This window comes from Trachurus japonicus, chromosome 20 (genome assembly GCF_045865225.1).
Source record: "Trachurus japonicus isolate A0001 chromosome 20, Traja_1.0".
NCBI lineage: Eukaryota > Metazoa > Chordata > Actinopteri > Carangiformes > Carangidae > Trachurus > Trachurus japonicus.
The window spans coordinates 24,037,594-24,063,922 of NC_140926.1; the positions used below are offsets into that span (position 1 = coordinate 24,037,594).

A 26,329-nucleotide genomic window follows, 5' to 3' on the forward strand; every position below is an offset into this window, starting at 1 on the left:
CTGTGGCTCTAACTTAAATAATTACTCAAAATCCTACTGTTCTAGGTTTTGTAGTTGTATTTGCCTTCTCCCCCTAGTAGGAGGTTTAAGGAGATAGCTAAAGTAAGCTAGTGAGGCATTTAGTTTGCATTGTGTTCTTTGTGAAATTATATTATGATATTATGGGTAACATTTTAATAATTTAGCAAGTTATCTCTTGTCATTTCAGTTTTACAATAAATGTTTCAATGAGTTGAAAGGACGTCATTAAAGCTCATTCAACCTTCTGGACAATGTTTGCTATCTGTCTAATTTTGTGGTTGCTCACACTGAGGACAGAATTAGAATGGATTTTTATTAAACTTGAATGAAAATGTCAAAAAAATAATATAATAAGCACCTACCAGTGTATTTTCTCAGCCCCACGTAACAGATCTTCTCGCCCATAACCTCCTCTGCCAGGGTGTTGGACAGCATGGCGGAGAAGATGACTGTACGATTGTGGCTGTTGGACATCGCTGGTTGCTGCAGCAGCCCAGTCATCGTTCCAGCTTGCGAGCCCATCCAGAAGTTATGCCTGGAAGAAGGTGTCACTTGCCAGGGTACCTGTAAGGAAAATTAAAATGGGGAGGGGGGGACAATTATTAATTGTTACAATTAAAAATAATCATAGTTTCACTATTTTAATGAAGTTTAGTAGAAAAAGGATTTGTATATTTACATGGGATGAACCGGTTCATGTGTAGATGGAAGGACTCCAGCGACGTCAACCCTCTTGCACAGCGGTACGTCGGTACGGTGCCCTCCTTTCACAAGAGAGCCCGTCTGCGTGTACGGCTGTACACCTGGAGGATCCTGGATGCAGGCAATGTGCTTCCGCTGTGACTTGAGGATCTCTCTCATCCGGGCCGAGTTGATCAGAGGGACCCCCAGCGTATCACGGCCTGCATCACCATCAAAGGCCTGGATGAGCTCCTCGATCAGAGCCAGTGTCTCCTGGGCCCCACGGGTGGTTCTGCGGCAGTGCAGAGCGAGCTCGCTGCGGCTGATGGAGCGCATGACATCAGCCTCAGACGAATGTTTGCGCTCAGCTTCCAGCTCTGCATGCTTGGCCTCCTTCAGCGCCGTCAGGTCGTCCTGGTCCCACATGAAGCACGGACACGATGACCTGTCCGTACTCGTTCCCCACATTTGTTGCCCAGGTAGCCGTCCCGTAGCTGTTGTCCTGCGAGCTTTCGGGCGATCTTCTTGGTCGAATCCATTTTCAGGATCCGACCGTACAGCGATTGTTATGCTGGCCTTGATCTGCTCCAGCCTCTGCAGGACATCCTGGGCGTACACCTGCATCAGCCCCCGGTGTTTTGGGACGACTGGCATTGCAGGTACTGGCTCAGGCCTGACCTGACAGCACTGGCAATCCCCTTGCAGTCAGTGAGGTACTGGACAGTCTTATGCAACCAGACCTCAGTGTGACGCTCCAGCAGCTTCTTCTGGATCTGGCTGCTGCTGTTTCCCAGGCCTCGCTGACGCATCAAACTTGCCACCTCGGCGTCACAGGCAAGTTTGGACGTCAGGATACAAGGGAACTGCACCCTGTGGCCGACGTCGAGCTGGGAGACGATGGCATGGCTCCAGCTGATGACCTTCCTCTTGCAGTTGCGGCAGGCGAGGTACTCTGAAGCGACTAAGTACACCTTCCCCACACCCACCACCTGCCTGACCTTCTGGTGAAGGCCAGCTGAGGACAGCTGTACTTTGTCGCAGCCCTCGTGCGGACAGGTGAGTTTCACCTGCCACAACTTCCTTGGCATCCACAGCAGCAGAGGGTGGCCGAAGTAGTTCTCCAGGGTAGGGGTCCGACAGATCTTCAGCGGCACTGGTGGTGGATGCCACCAAAGTCTGTCCACTCTGCTGAAGTCAAGCTCAGGGTGGCCCTGGGCTGACCACCTGAACAGAGCCTTGGCAATCCACCTCTGGTCCACCTCTGGCAAGATTTTTATCCAGCCGGCTGGAAGACAGACTCGTTGAGCTGGAGAAAAAAAAAAAAAAAAAAGGAAATAAACAGATTAATAAACAAATGCAAATTCACTTGACTTGACTCATCTTTTCTTCATCATTCATTTAACTGACTGGCAGCACAGGGAAACACAGGATCATGGGAGCAAATAACACAGACAAAGGGAGACACTGAGCTAAATACACATGGGAGACACAGGTGGTGCAGTCAGCACAGGTGAGACACATTAGGCGATCAAGGGCAGGGGGCACACAGGAAGACAGGACAAGGACTTCAAAATAAAACAGGAACTAAACTAGGTCAAAGACACACACAAGAAAACAAGACAGGAATTCCAAAGTAAAACAGGAAACAACTTAACTCAAGGGGGGGAGGGGGACACAAAGAACATGGGTGTGTTCGAAACCGCATACTACATACTATATACTTCCATACTGCATACTGTCCATACTCCATACTCATCAATCAGACAGTATGCAGAGCGTTTACACTGCAGCATACTACATGATAACCCATAATGCATTGCGCTCCTACCCGAGCCAAAATCAACAGGCTAAAGCTGATTTCATTTTAGCTCTAAATTCTTTAAATATATCACTTTATTAACATTTCAAACGTTTTTAGGCGAGAAAGGAGCCGTTTAGATCAGCAGTGTGTCGTTAATTTGTCTAAATACCAACTGTTTACAATTTTGTTCGGACGATTTCGGCGCTACTAAAGCTAGCCGTCGTGAGCAACGCACTTCCGGTTACTTTCACAAAATAAAACACCCGTTGCCCTTTACTATAGAAAACCCCAACGATAGAATTTGTGCTTTTATTTTGAAAACAGGAAGCGAACCTACCCTCGATGTAGCTAGCTTGGAACCGCAGTTTTGACCGCTCTCGTCCCGTTAACGGCATTTAACCGTTCAATATGCCTTACCGGAGAGTCTAGCCAGCTCTGAGATCGGCCTGGTTCATTGTAAAACATTTATTTATTGATGTAAATGTGGTGTTTTCTGTGCGTAGGCTGACCCCAAGGCAGTGCTGCTCTTGTGTCTAACCATGTTTTTTTTATTCAAACAGACTTCTGCTACAGCCACAATTGTTAGATTTCATCAATGAGACCCACATTTAGAACCCCAATGTGCGGTTAGTTTATCCCAACGACGGCTGTTTTAAGTTTGCCCCGATGTTTTATCCCCTAAAAAGAGTTTAATCAGCCGGTGGTAAACCTCTAAAAGCCATCGGGTAAGTTAATTAGCGGTCGTTTTCTCCACCTGGGCGAGGACCGTAGGCTGGCCGGCGGAGCACGTCAGGAGCCGGTCTGCTGCCTCTATGATGTCGCGGTCGCTGCTCGGACCTGGAGCTTCACTTCTCCGAAAAACATCGGGGCAAACTTAAAACAGCCGTCGTTTGGATAAACTAACCGCACTGTCACTACCCGATTTGCGACGCTACCCGATCTGTGACAAAACTGGTCTGCGCATGCGCAGACCGGCCGCCATCTTGGACAGCTGCCTACGGCAACTCCACTTGGACAAACTTCATTTGGGCACTGCCCGATTTGCGTACATGCTTAAAGTTCTGTGAATTTAAAATACGGTACTGTGAAAATGATTAAAAAATAAAATAAAATAAAATAAAAACCGCGTAGGTCCGTCATAAGACAGCCGCGGCAGACTCATTTATTCAGTGAGTGTTGTGGTAGTTGTGATTGTTTGTGGTTGTCATGGTGATGAGGCCGGCGAGAAAAGAGGACAGTAAACATTAAAAGTCCGCCTGTGTTCCTGTTTTCTGAGCAGCAAGATCCAGACCACCACAACCAACCCTCAATTTACATTACTAATAAAGTATTTAAAAAAATAAATAAAAAGATAAACCGTCTCTGGCGACGCACATAGGGCAGTGATCCTAAGTCAATTCAACTAAGTTTGTCCAAGTGGAGTTGCCGTACGTGGCTGTCACAAATCTTTTTTTTTTTTTTGGCTGTCACAAATCGGGTAGAGTTGCAAATCGGGTAGTGACCTAATATAATACATCCATGGTAGTGACACGCACATTATGGAGACAGAATCCTGACATTAATAGTTGGCAGTGAAAATACAATTTGGCATTGTAATTACGATTTTTGGCAGTGAAAATAAAATGTGGCATTGTAATAAAAGTTGTGTTGACGCTGAAAAAAAAAAGTATTGACCCTTTGTCAAGGCCCCGCCCCCCACGGTTACTGTTGCTAGGTTGGACAAACAATGGTCACGGAAGGGTTAACTCCCATTGGAAACCATTGAAAATTAGGCAGATTTAAATTGCTTGTAAGGAAAATTTTAATTAACTTATACATCAGAAAAATAGTGTCCATGATAGAGGACAGACGTGGCTCAATAGCGATTGAACGGGCATTACCTGACTTTTCCGAAAAATGGGGAAAAATCATTGTTTTGGTCACTCACTAGCTAGTAGCTAACGTTAGCTACAAGCTAACGCTTAAAGGACAATTCCAGGCGAATTCAACTCAGGGGTGTATTTTCATATCATTTTAGGTCTAAAAGAATGAATCTGAAGATTTTCAGTTTAATCGCTCCTGTTTTGCGGTAGTTACGTCTGTCCGCGCATCGCCACGGCAGCAATGAATGGGAGTGGATGTAAGTTCCGCTGTTTAGGCTGTTTCCAGCCCTCAAAGCCGCAATTTTTTTCCACAGACAGCATCAGATGGCGACTCAAACATGCACCGAGAAGTTTATTTACTTCAAGCAAGCCGACATGTTTGTAAAAGTCGATCTAATTCAAAGTCTCCCGGAGTCTCGCGCGAGCCCGAAGATGCAGTGCTGGTGTATTCAGGCGCAGTAGGAGCTACCGCTTGTGTCATAAACACAGGAATATCAACTCTTTACTTGCTTGAAGTGTACATTTTTTTCCACAGACAGCGTCAGGTGGCTACTCAAAGATGCGCCGAGAATTTTTTTTTACTTGAAGCAAGTAAAGAGTTGATATTCCTGTGTTTATGACACAAACGGTAGCTTTTCCCACTGCACCTGAACACACCGAGCACGGCAACTGGGTCTCGCGCGAGACTCAGGGAGACTTTGAATTAGATCGACTTTTACAAACATGTCGGCTTGCTTGAAGTAAATAAACTTCTGGGTGCATGTTTGAGTCGCCATCTGATGCTGTCTGTGGAAAAAAATTGTGGCTTTGAGGGCTGGAAACAGCCTAAACAGCGGGACTTACATCCACTCCCATTCATTGCTGCCGTGGCGATGCGCGGACAGACGCAACTACCGCAAAACAGGAGCGATTAAACTGAAATTCATTTCAGAGATTCATTCTTTTAGACCTAAAATGATATGAAAATACACCCCTGAGTTGAATTCACCTGGAATTGTCCTTTAATCTCCGCCGATCTCCCGTTTCTCCTCGTAAAACTTCACAAAGTTCAAAAGACATTAGCAGCGGTAATGTTACGTTTGCTAGATAACTTTGAAGGTATTAGATGTTCTCTGTCTATGAACACGACCAGAGAGTGGACTGGAGGATGAATGAGCTTCAATAGCACTTCAGTACAGCCAGGGAAAAACAGGCTCACTTCTCATGAGGACTGCACACAACAACAACAACAACAACAACAACAACAACAACAACAACAACAACAAACAAAACTTTGCAGTTAACCCCTGACCTATGCCTAGAGCTCCCCCTAGTGGACCACCCCCAAACCCTATTATTAAGCTCAACTAACAGAAGGTTAAAGGGATAGTTCAACATTTTGGCAAATTGGCCCATTGCCATAATCGCTATAGTCATAGCAGTAGGTTCGTTACCTTCAATTGTCGGTGTAAGCTATTTTTAGAACGGAGGAGTGGAGCGGCAGGCTGCTCAGGGCTATGCTATGGAGGCTAATGGAATTTCTTGGTTTTCCTCATCAAACTCATCAAATACACAACCGAACAACTCCAAAAGGCTGTCGTGGACAAGTTGTGAGCTGCACAATTACCACGCTATGAGATAATAATGGAACGTTACGAAACGGAGCCGTTTTCGAGGTAAATTCATGCAAAACCGCTGATGCGTGTTGCGTTCAGGGACAATTTTTCAGCAAGCAGTCTCTGTATTTACCTTGTATTTACCTTGAAAACGGCTCCGTTTCGTAACGTTCTGTTATTATCTCATAGCGTGGTGGTTGTGCAGGTCACAACTTGTCCACGAAAGCGTTTTGGAGTTTTGGGATTTTGTATTTGATGAGTTTGATGAGGGAAACCAAGAAATTCCATTAGCCTCCATAGCGTAGCTCTGAGCAGCCTGACGCTCCGCTCCTCCGTTCTAAAAATAGCTTACACCGACAAATAAAGGTAACGAACCTACTGCTATGACTATAGCGATTATGGCAATGGGCCAATTTGCCAAAATGTTGAACTATCCCTTTAAAGTAATATGTTATACAGTACACATGGGCCAAGTAGCCTATGTTTATTGATGTCTTAGGTTTGGGGAATGGGATAAAAATGACTCCAGGAATACGTTCCAGATATCGTGAGTTGCTATTGCAGGAACCCCAGGCACATTTTAACCATATTGAAAAATTATTAAAGGTGTACAGAAATGGCCGTTTGTCCCGTTTGTCGCGCCGAGTTGTCACGAGCTGCAACACGAGTTTACCCGAGTAAGGAAAATGAATTTGATTGGTCGTTATCGAGCGGGCGGGATATTCAAAGTTTGGGGCGAGCCCGAGCTCCGTGTGTGTGTGCGTGTCTCAGACGTTTGAATGACGGATTACGGATCCAATATCAGTGGCTAGTGAATCGTGTACAGGCTGACGTATAATCCGTGCGCCTGCATTATCCAATACGAAAAAAAAAACTACACTAAAATACACACTTTCATCCCGGATTTACTCAAAAATAGAATTTTGCACAAAGTTTGGCCTACATCGTCTGATAGATGAGTTATTACACTAATTTTATGACCCAGAGTGGGCTCAAATTCAATTTTCTTTTCTGTACACCTTTAAAGTAGTTTTTGCCAAAAAAATTGCTGTCTACCTATCTCGTTTCATAGGGTTTCATTCCAGGGTTGTCCAACCTAGAGCACTGGAAAAGAGAGTAGCGACACCACCATAGACTCCCGTGGTCACTTTATTCTCCCCCTAGTGGCAGGATATGGGTATTGCAATTCCGCCCAAGAAACCCATTCACTCCAATATGTGTGTTGCCAACTTGCTTGTAAATTGATGAAAACTACTGTGTTTTTGCTTTTAGGTGCCTTGGTCATATTAAGTTATGCTTATAATTTATTTATTTCAAAATTTAAATTGTAACATTAATGTGAACAACTGTTTTTTTTTATAAACATAGATATAACACACAAAATAAAAGATGACAACACTTAAAAACCATTACAAAATGTGACAAAATCAAACCCAAAACGTATTATGTTAAGTTTTTCCTCCAATTTTGATTAAAAAAAAGATAAGTAATAAAAACACACGGAGCTGTTTACAGTTACTACCGGTCACACAGCGGACAAACACAGAAGGGGACGAGCGAACGCTTTACCGTTGCTAAGCAACCACCAGCTGTCAAAATAAATAACATAAAAAACCTCGCATGGAAATAAAATAAAAGCCAGCAGCACAATAACTTGCTTGACCAAACAAACAAACAAACTAAAGAAAACACAGGCTTAAGTGGCAAACAGTTAGCTAACACAGTTGAATTTAGCGCGCAAACTGGTATGACACTTTAGTGGACTTATCTTTATCATTTAAAACAGCAAGCATTCGTGACACAACAATTAATGGCCACTATATGTTAATATTTATCTGTAAAAGGGTCCACGATGATGCTATTAACGTGGGTGATCTATAAATGTCCTTAAATTATTGAAAATACCGCACTTACTCATTCACCAACACTGCAGAGATGCCAGCTCTTGGGCGCATTTGCAATACCCATATCCCGCCACCAGGGGGCGTTTCCACTTGACCAATGCGTGTCGCTACCGGTCGCTACTCTCTTTTCCAGTGCTCTAGTGGAGACGAGACAGTGCATAGACTGAGTAGCCTAGGTCAGCACAAGCCTGCACTATCTATGTATACTACCTATGTCAGGGTTGCCAACTTTTGGTCCTGGGCTGGAGTGAGATTCTGTTGGTCTGTTAGCGGGGGGGGGGGGGGGGGGGGGGTGTCTATAATAATAATAATATTAATAATAGTTATGTTTGTTGTAGTTTTTCTCTCTGTCTCTCTCTCTCACACACACACACACACACATTATACCTGCAAACTGAGTAGGCTAGAGGTGTAATAGGTGACAAAGTATATCCCTCTAGGGGGAAAAAATTGTGATTTTAACATGTATTTGAAGCATTCTGGTGTACTCTGAGAAGAAAATAAAGGGAAAACACAACATTTGCTTCAGATAAGAGGGAAAAAAGCAGATCTGTGGTTCCTATCATTGTATGCTGGAGTGTATGAAACTGGTCTAGTGGGGAGCTCTGGCTTTTGGCCTGGACCAGCCTATTGAGCCTATTAATATATGAAAGGACAGAACAGACATGTCCTGTGATTTTCAGTCTTCTACTACAGCCTGATGATACAAGTCAGGTCCTGAAATGTGTGTTGACAAGTGGCAGTGCAACAGTGGCTTCACAAATTGAGTAAGTCATTCACTGTCGCGCAGGCAGATTTGAAACCACAGTAAAAAGAAAAATCAGTTTTTGAGGTAAAATAATGATATGTATTTGTAAAACATCTACTGTGCCTCTTAAAGCAGATATCAGCTTCACGGCCGTTTCGGCTAATGCTGCGTTCAAGGCAGGCTTTTGAAACCGTAAGTTACAGCTTCAAGTCACAACTACGACTTGGTAGCGTTCCAGGTAACCCGTAGCTCGTGTTTTTACCGTCCTGTTGTCTGTGAAAGTTCCCTATAACGGCCACTCGTAACTTCCGACCCGTGAACTCGTACCAGATCGTACTGGTATGACTTCACAGGAAGGAAAAACACAAAGTACGAGTTTCTTTGAACGCACCATGAGTTAGCAGTCCCCGCCCTTGTCAGGCATCAATTGGTCCTCGTGCTACGTCACCACATTCACGCGCATCCCTTGGCTGCACACACAGCCCTTCATGCCGTTCTCTCCCCTCATTGGATAACACTTGTATCCCACAAGGAAAATTTTCTCCTCGGGTTACAGCAGAGCAGAGTGACGGAGAGACTCGTGTTTAGGCTGAAATACTTCATGTAAGTGATTGCTGACGGAAAATAGGACTATTTAGGACTTATATTAACAAAAACATTCCACTGATATCTGCTTTAAGATGTTAGGAGCCTTCGCACATGGTCCAGTCCAAGCTATTGGACCCTTGCTGGGTCTCAAACTCACAATCTCTGACACCAAGAACCAGCTCCTAACTCGCTGAGCTAATTAGCTGGTAGTGAGACCTGCTGTGTAGCTTCATTTATCCACTCAGGTGAGCCAGTGCCCAGGCAGCTGTTGTGATGAAATGGTCAAAATTTCAGAAATTCAGTCATCTAAACAAAAATCTGATAATACATAAATTGCATCTTGACAGCATGGAAATGTTGGTGATTTGTTTTTAATGATAAGTGTTTTGCTTCATAAGAGAAAATCTGATGTTTATAAATTCCACTCTCACATTGACTGCAGTTGTTCCCATGAGAGCAGAATTCAAAATGTTCTCAAAAATTCAGTTTTTGAATTAAAATTCTGATATTTGCTAAACTTCATCAACCATGACTCCAGAATATTCTCTTTTTTTTTCAGGAAGTTTGAAAATGTATTTAGCAAGAATTTGATGGTATATGTTTACAGTAGTGTTTACAGTCAAACGTTTTCATGCACTGTAGGCTCAATTTTTGCTTAATCAAAAATCCGGGAAACAAGTTTTGTGGAGGACGGTCTGGAGATGCTCTGTAGCAAGTTTGGTGTCAATTGAGCAAAAATTGTGGGAGGAGATACATTTTAAAAGTTTTACAGTTATTGAAAAAAACAGAGTGATGGACTTCATAATTTGTAATAAGTTTAAGTGGACAAAAGTTTCAGCAGTATTGAGGCTACATTGTGGTGAAGTTTCAACACTGTAGCATCTACCGTTGGTTTGGTAGGAATTTTTAAAGTTTTTAAATTTAAACGCTTATTGTGCCCCCCCTAGGAGGGGTTGAGTGAATCTGGCATGGGACTAAACCTTTGTGCAAAGTTTGGTGAGTTTTCGCCCATGGGAAGTATGACTTCCTTGGAAGAAGAAAGAAAGAAAGAAAGAAAGAAGAAGAAGAAGAAGAATTCCTAGGAATACAATAGTGTCCTGGCAGCTGCGCTGCCCGGACCCTAATTACTTGCATGTCCATGTCCTCCTCATCAGAGTAGTTCTCAGAGTCACTCGCCACACCTTGCTCCTCAACCTGCTCTTCCCCCTCAAGGTCCAGTGTAAAACCATCAAGTCCTGACTTGATCACTTTCAAGTAACAATCCCTCACCATGACAAGGTGAGATTGCACTTGAGACCTTCTTCGGGTGAGCTCTACCCACCCTGAAGGCCTTCTTCGGAAAGGCTGCAGTGGCTACCTTCATAGTGATTAAGAGTCACAAAGATTTGATAGTCAATTGAAATGACACTTTTGGTAATTTGGTATTAAAGGAGACATATTATGCTTATTTTACTGCTTTTTGCCCCCCATTGTTACAATTTTGAACACCTATAGAGTATTTCTGCATAATTTTTAGTTCCAAAAACTAGTCGTATCGTATGGATATAAAAAAAAATCCCCATTTCAGCCGCTATGCGGCCACTCCGGGAAACGCTTCGTTCTGGCTGCTGCTTTCCTCTGATTGGCTAGCTCAGTGGAAGATTCTACAGGCAGACCGAGGTTTCCCAGTCCGCCCCCCACGTGTATTTGTTTACCCGTCGGCTTTATAAACATGGCAAGCTACGAGGTGCGTCCATATGTGTTGGACCCGAGTCTGACCCGGAGAATTTCAGACAGACAGAGGATAATCCGTCTCAGCCGCGGAGGATGGACCAAGAAGTGTCAGCATGGTGTTACCACTGTAAGTTTGGTTGCTAAGCAATATTGCTGTAACTGTTATAGCCAACAGTAGGCATCTTTATGTGTTTGCTTAGCTGAAAAGCCATATCTTACCTTTTCTTTTTTGCATTTGGAATAGGTGTACCTGTGGCAAATGCAATAAAATGGCAACTGAAGTTGAACACGTTTGCTGTAGGGAGATACCAAAGGTACAGTTGTCTAAAAAAGTGGGCGCATTACGTCAGTCCGACTTCCCATTTGCCCTGGATTTAGCCTATCGGTGAAGAGTTTTGTCTTCATAGCGCTGAAATATGACCAAGCACGCTGTCTGCTGCTGAAATATGAATGAGCGTGTCACTGCCCGCAAGAGAGAGAGAGAGAGAGGGGGGGGGGGGGGGGGGGTGCGGAGCTCCCCCCGGTGCTGATCACCCGCACCGGTCGCATCGGTCGCGGAGTAATGCATTTCTGCGTTTTATTTTGCATTACTGACGTAGCCTACCTTTTGTTTCTGAATAGGCCTGAATGTCGGAAACATTTTTCAGACTGCTTAGTCCAAGTTAGTGCAGTGTAGCATTTTATTTTATTTTTTACAAATAGCGTTTTTAGTTGTTTTTTTTAAATCACAGACTCAGACAATGAATTCATGATTTCTCAGACCTCATAGCACAAATATTTATTTTAAAAAACAAAACATAATATGTGTAGTGACTGTGAGACTGCTTTGTTTGACTGTAACCCTGCATATTCTGAAAAGCCCTGGCTTTAATCAAATATTCCTGTTTGAGTATCACAGTGTTAACATGACTACAGGTTGTATAATTTTCTTCTTACCTTGTGTCTTTCAAAAGTTTCAAAATGTTTTTATCTTTCCTCTAGCCCTGCAAGATTATATTGTGATGTCTTTGTTCACAATAGGTAGTTAGAAGAATGAACCAGGTGCTACATCCCCTGATGTGCATGACTGACCACCCTGGCCTGGAGCCCAACTGCCTCAATCCATATACACTCCAAAATATGTACAACATATATCGAGCAGACTATGGGCCTCTGAGGAGGAGAAGCGAGGAAGAGTAAGTTCTATCTTCTATCTTTAGCAATATATTTTTTAATAAATCTTGTTACTAACGTAATGCAAACCAACATAACACTTCTGCTATGCAATAAACTCTTTGAAACCTATCCACTTACCAATGCTGCTGTTGGTTTGGTACATTTAATTGAAAGGCAGCTACATTTTTCAGATTGGTTGACAGTACAGGTCATTGCAACGGCAGCTTAGTGAATGTAAAAATCTACATGCGAAACCTGTGGAGCTAGCTCAGGCAGATGACTTAAGCTGTGCCCATCCTGAACTACAGCTAAAAACAAATCAAACCACAAGACACAAACATACACAAAAACAATGAATGAGGGAAATTGCACAAACTATATTTTGTTCTGTAATAACTCTGTAATTCTGTAATGTGCTTTTATGCAGGCGGTTCTGTTATGTGGCCTACAGAAGCTTCGTCAGTTGGTGTTGGGGATATTTGGGAAGACGCATCAGGGTGGTGATTCCGTCGTGTGTGGTTGGCCGGATACGCCAGGAGTTTGCTGATCCCTCTGGGCGATATGTTGGTTTCCGGCCATCCCTTGGCTGAACCGGGATTTATGTTCGGCGATGACCTCTTCCTTTGAGGGCCTCTCAAACTGCGCAGCCAGGTCCTCCGGCACCGTGATCAGTTGCATTTCCTCGACATATGGGGAGGGATCTTCAAACACCTCCTCGAACACCAGAGCCATGAGGTCCTGCACATAATCTAAAAGAACAACAAAACAACAAATTAATTTGTATATAAAACACGCATATTTTTGGAAATGTATAAGTATTTGTTTGTTTTGTTATTTATTTCCATGTCTTTTATCGTGTAACTGAATATATTTTTTAAACTAACTGAATGTTGCCTTGGTCTTGACAGGCTTAACTGTTGCTTTTCCTCTTTTAGACTTAGGAAAAGTCAGTCTGTACATGGGTTGTCCTTCAGCTGTTCTGGCCTGTTCTCGCTCGGCATTCTCATTAAAATGCATTGCAGACAGATATAGCCTACAATGAAATTTACAGAAGTTATTGATTTCCAAAAACTGTTGAGAGACAATCATGATACTAAACTTAGGCATGTCACAGATTTATGTAAAATACAAGAGATCCTGCAGTAAATGTGTTTGTTCTAGGAGTTATTACCTGCAGAGCATTCCAATGAAGGGATAAACTACATTCTTTGGAGCGAAGCGTAGAATTACGCTGTGAAATGCCTCCAAAGACGATGTTTGGAAGGTGTGGCTCAACTTCTCAACATCTCCAAGGACCCTTTTACTCATCAGCAGCTTTTCTGCTTTGTAAAGTGCCATTGAACCTGACACAGCAGAGAGACAAAGTAGAGTGTGTGCGGCGTGTAAGTACAACCGTTTGTAAAAACAATTATGACAGTGGTTGAGATTATAACAAAATAATAACCTGGTTTAAACCACTTGCTGGGGTCTCTGGTGATCTGATCAGGATGAGCACACTTTGGGAAGAGGGGGTCTTCATGTGTATGCACATTCTGGATGTGGTTTGCCAAGGACTTCCATTTTGCCACCTTCTCAGGCCCAGTCTCTGAGGATGTTGCTGTCCAGTAGATGTGGTTCTTGATGGAAGGCAACCACTTTGCCACCACCTGGCAGTCTTTATTTTTAGCAAGGCCAGACAGTTTTTTGGACAAACCTAAGAAGGGGGTCATGTGGAAAAGATTTGAAACATATGAGTTTGCAGAATGTGTGTAACATTAATTTTAGTAATACTAATGAGTACAGTTTTTACCCTTCTCAAAGTGCCACACATCATAGTACTGAGTGATGTTTTGTTCCCTCAAGTACTTCTGGACCTGGGTGTGGCGGTCAGTGACAATGTAGTCCACCTCCACATTGTTGGACTCAAGAAGATGAAGTGCTCTTTTTAGGCCTTCCTTCTCCATATGGACGCTGCCACCAACTTCATTACTCTGTAGCAAAGAAGGGATACATGTATAAGAATGCATCCTATTAACATTATGTTCAAAGAAGAGATTTACTGTACCTGCACCAGCTGAATATCTATTATTTGGTTGCGTTCCAGACTCACAAGGGTGTAACTTCCAAATTTGGCTGAGTGACCTAATACAGAATAAGATAGATAGATAGAGAATACTTTATTCATCCCTAGCAGGGAAATTCAAGTTAGTCCAGTAGCTCACACAACAATGACACAAAAAAGATGAACACAAAAAACATTTTTAACAAGTGTTATATAAAAAATAAAAAAGAATACATGTTAATGGCCATATTATATTTTACATAAAAATAAATATCTATAGGCTTAATGTTTGTTGTAAATTACAATGTTTTGACATGATAAAAGTAGTTATGTGATTCTGCCCTCATGTCTCCACCCAGTGCCAGCTTGCCTTGTAGTTTTAAGTTTTGGAGTACAATGTCTTGATCTTGCTTCCAATTGTGGTTTATAGCAGGTTCCAGATATGTCCTTGCATGTCTTCTGAAGGTGTCATATTTGAAAAGCTGCATATTGATGGCCTTGCAGATCTGAAAATAAAACAGAGTTGATATTGACATTCTTGTTTTGGGGATTTATGGACCAGAGAGAGGAAGTCGTCTCATACAAAATTCTAAATGTTCATACTACCTTTTCAAATTGAAAGAAGGATGCCCCAGTGAAGTAGACACCTGCAGACACCTCCAAGTTACCAACTGGTGTGCTCCCTTCACTGGCTGACTCTGCCATTTTCGTGTGTACTGGCAGTTGGGGCAGTGTTGATGGAAGGCAACATAGGTGCCTATTTCACGTTGCTGCAGATCACACTTCCATTTACACAATGGGCAGGTTTCAAAAAGCTCTCTGAGACAGCTCTCGAAGACAATGAATTTAGGCTGGTGATGTACAGTAGATTCTGTCTCACTGTATGTAAAGAAAAAAAAATCAGTTCTCACTCAGCAACACAAAACACTAGGAAAACAACAAAGAAAAAAGGGTCTCCCGCACACTGTCAACTCACTTGCAAAAACTTTATTATACAACGTTTCGGTCGTGTGTAAAATAACAGCAACACTGACAACTTGGGGTCACCATCCCAGGTTGCTGGATTTACGACACACCCCCTCTGTTCAATCAGAAATCACCAAAACCGTTCTGATCAGAGTAGCACATACCAGAAGAACTATGCAGGATATTTAGTTTGTGTTTCATTTTGCCGTCATTAAACAGCTTCGGGCTAATGATGATGTTAGATAAATGACTTGTAACTTGATACAGGGAGAGTGGAGAATCAGTGTTACAGCTCTGGTCTCTGTGGCACCGTGAGTCCGTGACACAAACGTGTCTTGTGAACGTCTCTGATTTGGCAGACTGACAGACGGGCCATCCAACCAAAGTTGTCTTACACTAATTTGATTGGTAGGCCAAATTTTGGTTCCTGCTCCTTACACAGATGACCAAATTTGGTAATTGATATGTCAAATCACTTATGTTATTGATTACTGTCTAATACTTACCAGATTTTTATAATTTTGCCAAAACTTTGCCGCCTGGGATGGTACAGCTAAGGGCGAATCAGCAAGATTTGACAATATTTTCTTATTCAGATGTGCATTGGCTTACCCTCAGTGCTGATGGACAGACCACTCAAAGTCTGCTCCCTTCTCCTGAGGAACTCCCAGTGTTGTTGGACTTCCTTGGCAAGGATCATCACTTCCTCCTCCAGTCTTTGAATGTGCATCACCTTGTCAAAAACCTTTTTTTTTTAAAGGAAATCCATGCCATCTGGAAATGCATTCATAAACATGCCATATATTATAACACAGGGATTAAGAAAAAAAAATCAATGTGCATGTCATTAGAAAAGCAAGTAGTAGATCCTTGTAACTGACAGCACTAATTAGGCTGTCTCTGTACTTCCTTATTAGAACACAAAAATACAACATTTTGTCAAATTAGCCCGAAGAAAAGAGTACACTGCCCATGTTTGGTCACAGTGCTTGTCTGTGATATTACACCCCGTATTATGTATCCATCTGCATAGTCTCCAGACTTTTACAGGAACAACCTAGACCATCCGTTTATTTATTACACAAACTTATAATATAAACACTAAGCTAAATTTGTGCTCTGAAATATGTGGTGCACACATGTTTTCTTTTCAATTGCAGATAACACAAAGATTCACAACATTTCACACGTTTAGCAAGTCAAAACTTGTGTTCAGTCTAATCATTGTGACAACAAACATTGTCCCAACATTACACCTGCAAGAACCTGGGACATGATTCTGTATGACCACTGTTGTGGAAAAAGTGTGCAAAAACATACCACTGAGGGGTAACTGCCAAGGAAATATGAAGCCAGCTTGTAAAGTGTTGCTGAAAGAGCCGATCTTTTCTTGTGGTTGGGCAATTTCGTCATGTTGAGCCACATAGAACTCAAGCTGCTTCTTCTCCCTCCACATTCGGCTGCGGATCACCGAGCGTCCAGAGTTGCTGTCTGTGATACAGCACAGAAGACACATTCCAATACATGGAAAAGCAAATAAACACGTGACATTCTTAAAACACTGAATGCCTTTCACAAACTTCATACCTGTTTGGCTGTAAAGGCGTGCTCTACGCTGTCTTAGGCCAAGAGATGTTTCCTCAATTTTTCTCCTCACTTCGAGCAGAGAGTCATTGCTGGCTCCTGGGAGTTCTTCACAACATAAAGCAATGTTGAGTTTTGCAAGAACATTCTATTGATTGATTGATTGATTGATACCTTCATTTAATTGGGGAATGTTCTCTTTTACTAGAAAGCCCTGATTAAAGTATATATGAAACACACAGACAGGGGTTACAATATAAAGCAACAAAGTATACCAAAGTTACAATATACATCCACAAAATGATATAATGAAATCAACCTAAAAGACAACACCAAAAGGGAACATGTGCATTCACAATGCTCTCTTTTTGTTAAAATGGACTAAAATTCAAAAAAAGGGTTCAGCTTGTCTCATTTAAAAAGTTTCTACAAATTTTACAAGTTTCCACTTCTATGGAAGGTAGAATGGAATGCTAGCTTTGACTATAAGGACCTAGTTAGGTTATCAATATGTTTTTTGAGGCACAGCTTTTCATTGAGCCACAAACCAAGAAGGATACTCTTTCAATTGGGGACTCAATAAAAATAAAACCATTAATATTTACTTCAGTTTAACTAAGTTAGGCCATCCAATCATTTCATTCAGGACTGCGAAAGCTACAGATACCTGTTTTTGTTAGACCATTTGATGTACTGACCCCAGGCCTGGCTCCAGGGTGGGGGCCCGGTGACACCAATCCGAGCGGCGTGAAAGTCCTCGATATTATGTCACTCATAAGGGGCTTTTGGAACCGCTCTTAGTCTGACCCGTCACCTAGGATCTGTTTGCCTTAGGAGACCCTACCAGGGGCATTAAAGGATAATTTCCGTTTTTTACAACCTGGACCTTATTTCTAGCTGACCTTATTTCGTATTTTATGCTAGAAATAAGGTCCAGGTTGTAAAAAACGGAAATTATCCTTTAAGCCCCTGACAACGTAGCTCCTAGGATCATTCGGGTGCTCAAACCCCTCCACCACGATAAGGTGGCGGTTCAAGGAGGGGAGTTCTCAGGGGAGACTCACATTAATTAAGTTTAATCGCGTTCACATTTCCTGTGTTTCCTGGAAGAAGCCAAGACAGGCAACCAAATGAAATGCACCTTTACCTTGATTGTTTTAACTTTTTTTGGAAACATTTTGAATATTGTAAGCACCAAAGTCTGCAAAATATATAACATACTGTTAGGTCTTTTTATAATAATTATTATTATTTTGTAGCAATTTTAATTTGAAATTTACCTATATTACACATTTAACATCATTAGAGGCACCTACCATGTTCGGCCCAGTCCTGGACATCTTTCACCCACTGCTGCACAGTCCCATCATCTGCAGACATTTCTCTCTTAAGGGTCTCTAGGCTCTGCCTCTCCTTCTGAAGAACCTGTTGTGTCTGTATAAAAAAATGAAAAGTAATCATTTAAAGTTTGGGTCGGTGTTTAGCTCAGTAGGTAGAACACCCGCCGCATGTGTTGAGGCTATAGTCCTCACTTGCAGGCAGCCCCCATTCGAATCCCGCATCATGCGGCTCTTTCCTGCATGATGCCCCCCTGTCTTCTATTTCCTGTCTCTCGCATGACTGCGCTGTCCATTAAAGGCTAAAAAAACATACTTTACTTTAAAGTTTATGCATTTATCACTATGATTGCTCTGTGGCCCCTTCATAAAGATGACAGTTACCTTACGAAATCTTGTGCACAAGGTATTGCACATTTTCTCCACCTTCCTCTGATTCCATTGGATGGTCTGGACAGTCAACATGTCTGTGCGGGCTGTTACAAAAAACAAGCAAACATCCCCCACTCACACCTTTAGCAAAAAACAATATTCTCTAGGTATCCTGTTTTTAACTATTTCTACTGTAGTTTCACTGGTTGTGCTCACCTAACTCCAAGAACAATGCAGTCAAAAAGTTCCACAAAAAATCCTGTATGCTGCCAACAGTCCTGTGATCTGTATGATTATTCATGATGTAAAATATTATGTCAAAGCCACAACCAACCTCCTTTGCTCATGAACTTGGTATTTATGGCAGTCCTGGACAGGAAAGAGTTGACCATTTCCACCTCCTCTCCCAAAGTGGAACCTGCTCCATCCTGGTTGCCTGCTCCCCATTTAATCTGTCATTTTAGGAATATACATTCTGAGTATGTCCTGTAAAATGTTTGTTGTTGTTTTGGCTCTGTAATCTTGCACACTGGATTTGAAATGGTGAATCATCTTTAATATTTTGTCACTAATTAAGTATCCAGTCGCTATAAGTTAAAGACAGACAAATGCAATTTCAGTGACTTCATCCTGTCCAATTATTCCAATTCTTTAGTAACATTGTACAAAAATAGTCACTGAAGTTAAAGGGAATGATTTCTATTTTCTTTAAACCCACTGGGACAAGACAAGATAATACTCAGTCAACCACATATTCTGGTGGAGAGTCCCCTGTACACGAGAAACCCATGTAAGTCACATTCAAAAATGTTGGAATTCATGTCAATTTGTACGACTTTCGGACCCTTAAAAAGGGGGTACTACGTATAAAGAGTCCTACACAGTTCACCCACTGTGAACCACATCATTTCATTTCAAATTCAGTGTGCTGGAGTAGAGAGCTAAAACAATGCATGTTTCAATGGACTCCTACTGAATGCACTAAATAATATAAAATGTAGAAGAAATTCAAATTCTAACTGTCAGTGAAACACAAGAGATAGAAATTGAAATACCTCACACTTGATTCCATGAGCTTTGGCATGGAGCACAGACAACAGAGGCTTCATGCTGGTGAGGTGAATATATTCAGGACAGGCTTCAGAGATATGCTTTATGTATGGCCAGTACTTGCAGACAACATCCATGCAAAAGAAGACTGGAGGATTGATGGCAGTGACTTCCTTTTGCAAGAACATCGGATAGGCAAAGATCTCACCCCTGTAGGATTGGATTACAGCAATACATTAATTTGTGTATTGATCATAACAATACCTTAACAATCACACACAGAACAAAACATGAACAATACTAATGTTTTAGGTTAAACTGTGAACTATTCTCAAAAAAAGAGATTGATTATAGAAATCATACAACCACCACTACGTAAAAGACACTTCCACTGTGAGGCCAAATAAAGTGAAAAGTAACTGCACAGGTGAGTACATAGTGTTAGTAATCTTATGTGCACAGTAGTGAAACAAATTGGTTATAGTGTTAGGAAAAGATACATCATCCAGCACAGTGCTGTGTGAGGTGCAGGATTAAAGCAGAAGTAAGCGATATATTTGTGTTAATATAAGTCTTAAATAGTTATATCTTCCGACAGCAATCACTTACATAGAGTGTTTGGTCTGAAACACGGGTCTGTCAGTCACTCTGCTCTGCTCTGAGCCGAGGAGAAAACATTTATCGTATCCTACAGTTTTTATCCAATGAGGAGAGAGAACGGCATGCAGGGCTGTGTGTGCAGCCAAGGAACGCCGTGAATGTGGTGACGTAGGGACGAGGACTGTTATGGTGCATTCAAGGCAACTCGTAACTCGTGTTTTTCCGACCTGTGAAGTCGTACCGGTTCGATCTGGTACGAGTTCACGGGTCAGAAGTTACGAGTGGCCGTTATAGTGACTTTCACAGGTAAAACAGGTCGGAAAAACACCAGTGGGTTGCCTGAAACGCTACAAAGTCGTAAGTTGTGACTTGACGCTGTAATTTACGGTTTCAAAAGCCTGCCTGGAACGTAGCATTAGCCAAAACGACCGGATCGCTTACTTCTGCTTTAAGTATGACATTATGAATGTTATCATACTTGCCTGTACATATTGAGGGCATGAAGAATGATGCCATGACGGCACACCGCTACTTCTAGACCCTGAAGAAGAATGATAAATTAATCTATAATAATTCAGAATGAATGTTTGCGATGGCAATCTGAAATTTGAGGACCTTTACAGTAGTACAAAAATTTGAACATGTCTACTGAGAAAAAGAGAAAACTGCACTCAAAAATTGACATACCTCTTAATGTAATACAAATCAATTCACATGCTAGGTACATAAGAGTTTGAAATGGAATTAGCATACTAAATGAGCTAGTTGCTGTAATTTTATTGAAGTTGAATGTGGGTTGGTTGAAGCCTCCTTTGCTCCATATGAAAATCTAACAAATCATTTTATTTGGAAAATGGATGTAGCCCTCAACAGTTAATAACACAACAGTTCGCTATGTATTGCAGAAGTCTACCAGCTTGTCCAAGAAGAGAGTCTCACAGCATGAAGTTCCTGGGTTCAAATCCTGGTGTGAGGCCTTTCTGTCATTTGTAAAATGTACTTTGCAATATACTACCACAAAACGTGATATGATTTCAAGAGAAAGCTTTAAACCACATACTTGCTCATCAAGGCTGGAGCTACGCCTGTTGGTCGTGGTCTCTTTTGCTGCATTCAGCTGAGACCTGCCACAGACCCCTTTTCCTGGCACCTACAAAAAGGACAAAGTGAACACATTCACATTAATAATGTCAAATTATATATATATAATAGATATAATTTTGTGTCATGTTGGAACACGCATGTAATTTTGTAGCCAATGGTAGTTCTTAAGTACAATAAAATTGGACTTTAGGTATATGAAATGTAATGTATCTAACTAAAACACAGACACTCTTACATGCTTGGCTCTCTTTTGAATGTCCTCTACAAATGCAGTGACTTCATTATCGTTGCAGAGAAGCACGCCAAAGTAACCCTGTTCCTCAGAGCTACAGTACAGAACAGAACAGACATGGAAATATCATTTTAAATATCAGTTTGCATTGCTGAAGAATTAACACATGCACTCTGGTGTAACAAATGATAGTTGTTACATGGACATGGTGGACAATGAAAAACATTAAATATATACAGACCATCCATCCTTTTTGAATCGGTAGTGCTTCCTGTTCCCATCGACGGACACAGCCAACATCTCTGGAGAACCGGCTGGGCAGGTGAACGGCTGCTCTCCACACAACTTGTCCACCTCGTATGAGCTAATCACCCACTCCATGAAACTTTTATAAAAAGTATCTGAACACACTTTACCAGTCTGTTGAAAGATTCATTAAAACCAAAGTTAGAACTATATGTAGAATTAAAAGGAGGTTATGATAAATATTGTGTACATACTATACTGTAAGCCAACTCACCCTGCCATACTCTATTGTCTGCGCCTCGAGCATTCTAATGAATGTTAGGCGTGAACTCCCTGGAGCAGCCAACTTCATTTCCCTGAAACCATGAAAAATGGCAACATCATATAGGGTGCAGAAGTTGATGGTGGCAGGCCAGTATCCACTAACTTGGACATCAAACAAATCTGGTGTCCATGTGGCAGCTTCCACAGCGCAGCTCTGGAAGGGTCAGATCATATCGTCCTGGGAAAAAGCGCAAGTTGTTGTAATATTGGCAGGTAAAACCATAAAGAAAAGGTGCCTGAAAAGCTGGAAAACCTGCAATGGTCAGATAGTATAACATTATGTTTTTGCTATGGAGTTACCTTTCATGTTGACGAATACCACAGGCCTTCCAGAAATAACATTGAGATTTTCTGGAGGGCAGTCACATATGTGATGTGGCATTTCCATTGGCAATATTCTAGCTACAAAAAAAGAAGAAAGAAAAAGCGATTAAGAAAATCCCCAAATTACATAAGAATATATATTTTTTAAATCTTGTCAAAAAATAAATACATTCTAAGATAATATACATAGTACCACATGTGTCATGCGAATAACGCCCCTCTGCGTCGTTCACCACAACTGTTGGTGGCAGAGGCATGTGGAAGCCATGGATCCTGGACGCACGATTATGCAAAGTTTGGGACTGGTGGTGGGTAATATCACAGTCACAGCAGTAATACTGCATTGGCATGCATTCAGCACATCGGATCATGGCCTCCTTCTTCAGGCACCTTTGACATAGACGCTCAGTTACACAGTTTGCTCTAAGCATATTGTCCAGGAGCTGGCTTCTTGCTTCCTTCCATCTCTCCGATGAGGAAGCATTCCTCATCTTCCAGCTGCCGGCTGCTGTTGGCATGCTTGTGTCAACATTTATGTTACAGTAACATCAGTGTCAACAACAGCTGCACCGAGAAGTTTCTCCAGTCCTTTAAGGGCAGCATCTGTTTCGGGAGGGGGGCAACATGTTGATGAAGTAAAATTAGGGCTAAACAATAATGACCCACTGTAATATCACATGATTCCCTTAAATATTGTGAATCATATAGCAATTTCAATATTTAAAAAAAAAAAAATCACAATTACATTTTTTCAAATATATTTAATAATGTATATTAATAATAATCCGGTGGGAGTGCTCAATGTACGAAAAACAGATTTATTGAACAATGTTGAACATTAACCATGTGGTAAATATTTTGTTGGCAAAACCAAGAGCACCCTCAAAATGGGCATACCGAGCACCGCAGTCCCATCAGGTGTAAAAACTTAACATACACTGTAGCAGCACAATTACCACTGCATAGATCTTTTCATAAAACTGACAGCAGAGAGACTCACTTGGTGCTACATGGCCAGAGAAAACAGGTTGAAAACCAACAACAATCAGAATGCACTGGGCCACACTGCACCACTAAATGGTGGCCGATGTTGGGCAGTACACCAAAATATTTATATATATTACTGTATTATATTGTTTCTGAAAAGCAGTGCCATAATAACGGAGGGAAGACTACCATATAATTCTCACATTGTAATAATACAAATCTGGTTGAAAATATGCCCTGTGCAACTACAACATTATCTCTGCTATTCATCCCTCACTACCCAGCCAAATATGCTAAGATCCCCAATCTGTAAAATCAGTCACTGAGTGTTTATGGAATAATAATACAATGATTTGTGTCTGCGGTTATGTGTATTAAAACACATACAGTACATTATGGCCAAATCATGCCAGATGTGATGGAACTCTACAATAAAAAAAGTCAGAAAAATAATTCATGAGCTCTTACCAAGTCCTGCCTCTGGCTCATCAGGCATCTCCACTGAAGTCTCCTCACTGGGATGATGTGATCTGGCCCGTACTGCTGAATACAGAAAGTTCATTGTGAAGAGTGGAAACAGACTGTCAGTGCAGTGTCAATCTGAATGGAATGTTTATTCACAATTTAAGTTGCAAATTGTACTGGGCTCCAGTAGCTCGATCACTACCAAGCCCAGGCCACACTGTGTACACCTGTGTCCAACAGGTGCATGACTGAACTGCTATGGCGGTGCTGCCAGCTCTATCTTTCTTATAACAATGTGATTTTTGTTTGTTTTGTTCAGCGAGAGACAGAGAAAGAGAGAGGGAGCACACTGGAAAAATAATGCCCTTCAAATTATGTTTACATTTTTTCATGTCTATGGCATATTCTACAGAAGACAAGCAGCATGGCATGGCCACCAAAATTAAAATCAAGATGTTCAACATGTGTTGCTCGTGCAGACAGTGTGGCCTAGGTGTGATAGTACATCATGTGACCACTCGTGTGAGATGCAATGTGTGATAATAGACCATAGGGCTTTAAAATCAGCTAAATTTTCCACTAGCTTTCTGACCAGTGGCCTATCAAATTCTGACCCTAAAGTCACTTGTTTCAATGATTGTTATTCCTTTTTAATTGTGTTTATTGACATTCCTACAACAGGAACGTGGCACACTATGCAAAGTTGGATATGATAAACTAACCAGGTGAGTTTGAGGCAGGGGACTTGGTGGTTTGAGCAACAATGTTGCCATCTTTATCTCGTTGTCTCCAACGAACCACATCTGATGCTTTTGCCCTTCTTCTTTTCTTCACCTGAGAAGCACAATGTAAGCCATATAAGACTTCCAGCACAAATAACTTAAAATCACAGAACAATAGCCTATCAATCGACCGTTGCAAAACATTGTCATCATTAGTCAAACATATTTAATGACCAGGGATGTATGTACCACACTGTTTTGATTTTCTTGGGAGGAGTGGCACACAGGGGAGAACTGCTTGTTAATATTACATTATTTTAGTTGTCAAATCATTGTGGACTGTGAATGCAACAAGAGTTATTGGTACCATGTTCTATATTCCATCAGTTAGCTCTCTTTTGAAGATTACAGATGTTACTGTAAACACCAACAATCTGTCTGCTCAATGAGCTGATCAACACTGATACTGTAGCATAATAAAGATAGTATGCAGCATTATGTTTGATTCCCATGCTGAAATTGTTACATTACCTTTGTTGGGCCAAGATCTTTTGCCAGCTGGTCTGCTGTACTTGTCATCTCCACAAGCTGAGTCTGTAAATCATCTTTCGATGCCATGGTAGACTCAGACAGCTAGACAGACAGACAGACAAGACAGGTGGACAGACAGACAGACAGACAGACAGACAGACAGACAGACAGACAGACAGACAGATAGATAGATAGATAGATAGATAGATAGATAGATAGATAGATAGATAGATAGATAGATAGATAGATAGAGAGATTGGGTCTTAAAAGAGCCGTTGGTTTTTCTTATTTAGAGGGTGATAGGGACTGGGGTGGTAGAGGTGGTAGAGAAAGTGGTATCTGTAAAACAGTAATAAAAGTGGAGTGAGAACACGATCGCTGTAGAGATGTAAACAACGATCAGACAGGAAAGGGGTGAGATGAGAGGTGAGATGACAACAAAACACTGAAAAAGTACGGTTGCTAAGAAACCATAAACTCTATAGAACCCGGAACCGGCACACAAAAACGTCACGGCCAAAACAATCCCAGCCCGCTATAAAAAGCGCGGCATTCTGTCATGTCTTACTTTGAACCACTTGTATCTGCTGACAAAGAGCTATAAACTCAGTACAATCGGGGTCGATTGTTGTCGGTACATTTTAAAATACTCGGTCAATGATCCGCGTTTTCACACTGCGGTCACGCCAGCCGTCTCTCGTTTTCAGGCGGTCAAGCCAGCCGCTCCAAAATTTTAAGTGCGCACTTATTACAGACTTTATGGTAAACGCACAGAAGCGAGTAGGAAAGCCAGCGCGAACTTAAAAAGCGTGTAGGAACTTCCGGTTTTCAAAATAAAACGTCAGTGTTACATTTGAAATATAGCCTATTCAACATTCATAAGATAAATAAATAAATAAATGTGTTCAAATGCAATAAAAAGTGGTGTGTGTGATAGAGCAAGCTTAGATCTACCATCCTGCGTTGATTCTGAGCCAACTGGTCACATGACCTGGGAGTTATTAAGCTATAATGCTCATATTTACATTATGACAGATATTAAAAATTCATAAAAAATATTAAATGTGTCCAAATGCAATAAAAAGTGGTGCGTGTCATAGAGCAAGCTTAAATCTAGCATCCCATGTTGATTCTGAGCCAACTGGTCACATGACCAGGGAGTTATTAAGCTATAATGCTCATATTTACATTATGACAGATATTAAAAATTCATAAAAAATATTAAATGTGTCCAAATGCAATAAAAAGTGGTGTTTGTCATAGAGCAAGCTTAGATCTACCATCCTGCGTTGATTCTGAGCCAACAGGTCACACGACCTGGGAGTTATTAAGCTATAATGCTCATATTTACATTATGACAGATATTAAAAATTCAT

General features: G+C 41.5%; 3 pseudogenes; all 3 read right to left on the reverse strand.

The window, feature by feature from the left end:
- LOC146966964 (uncharacterized) overlaps positions 1-882 on the reverse strand; it is a 2,938-nt pseudogene extending 2,056 nt beyond the window's left edge.
- Positions 883-1,325: 443 nt separating this feature from the next.
- Positions 1,326-25,040, reverse strand: LOC146966965 (uncharacterized; annotated as a pseudogene).
- On the reverse strand, positions 12,660-15,451 carry LOC146966966 (uncharacterized; annotated as a pseudogene).
- Positions 25,041-26,329: the final 1,289 nt, after the last annotated feature.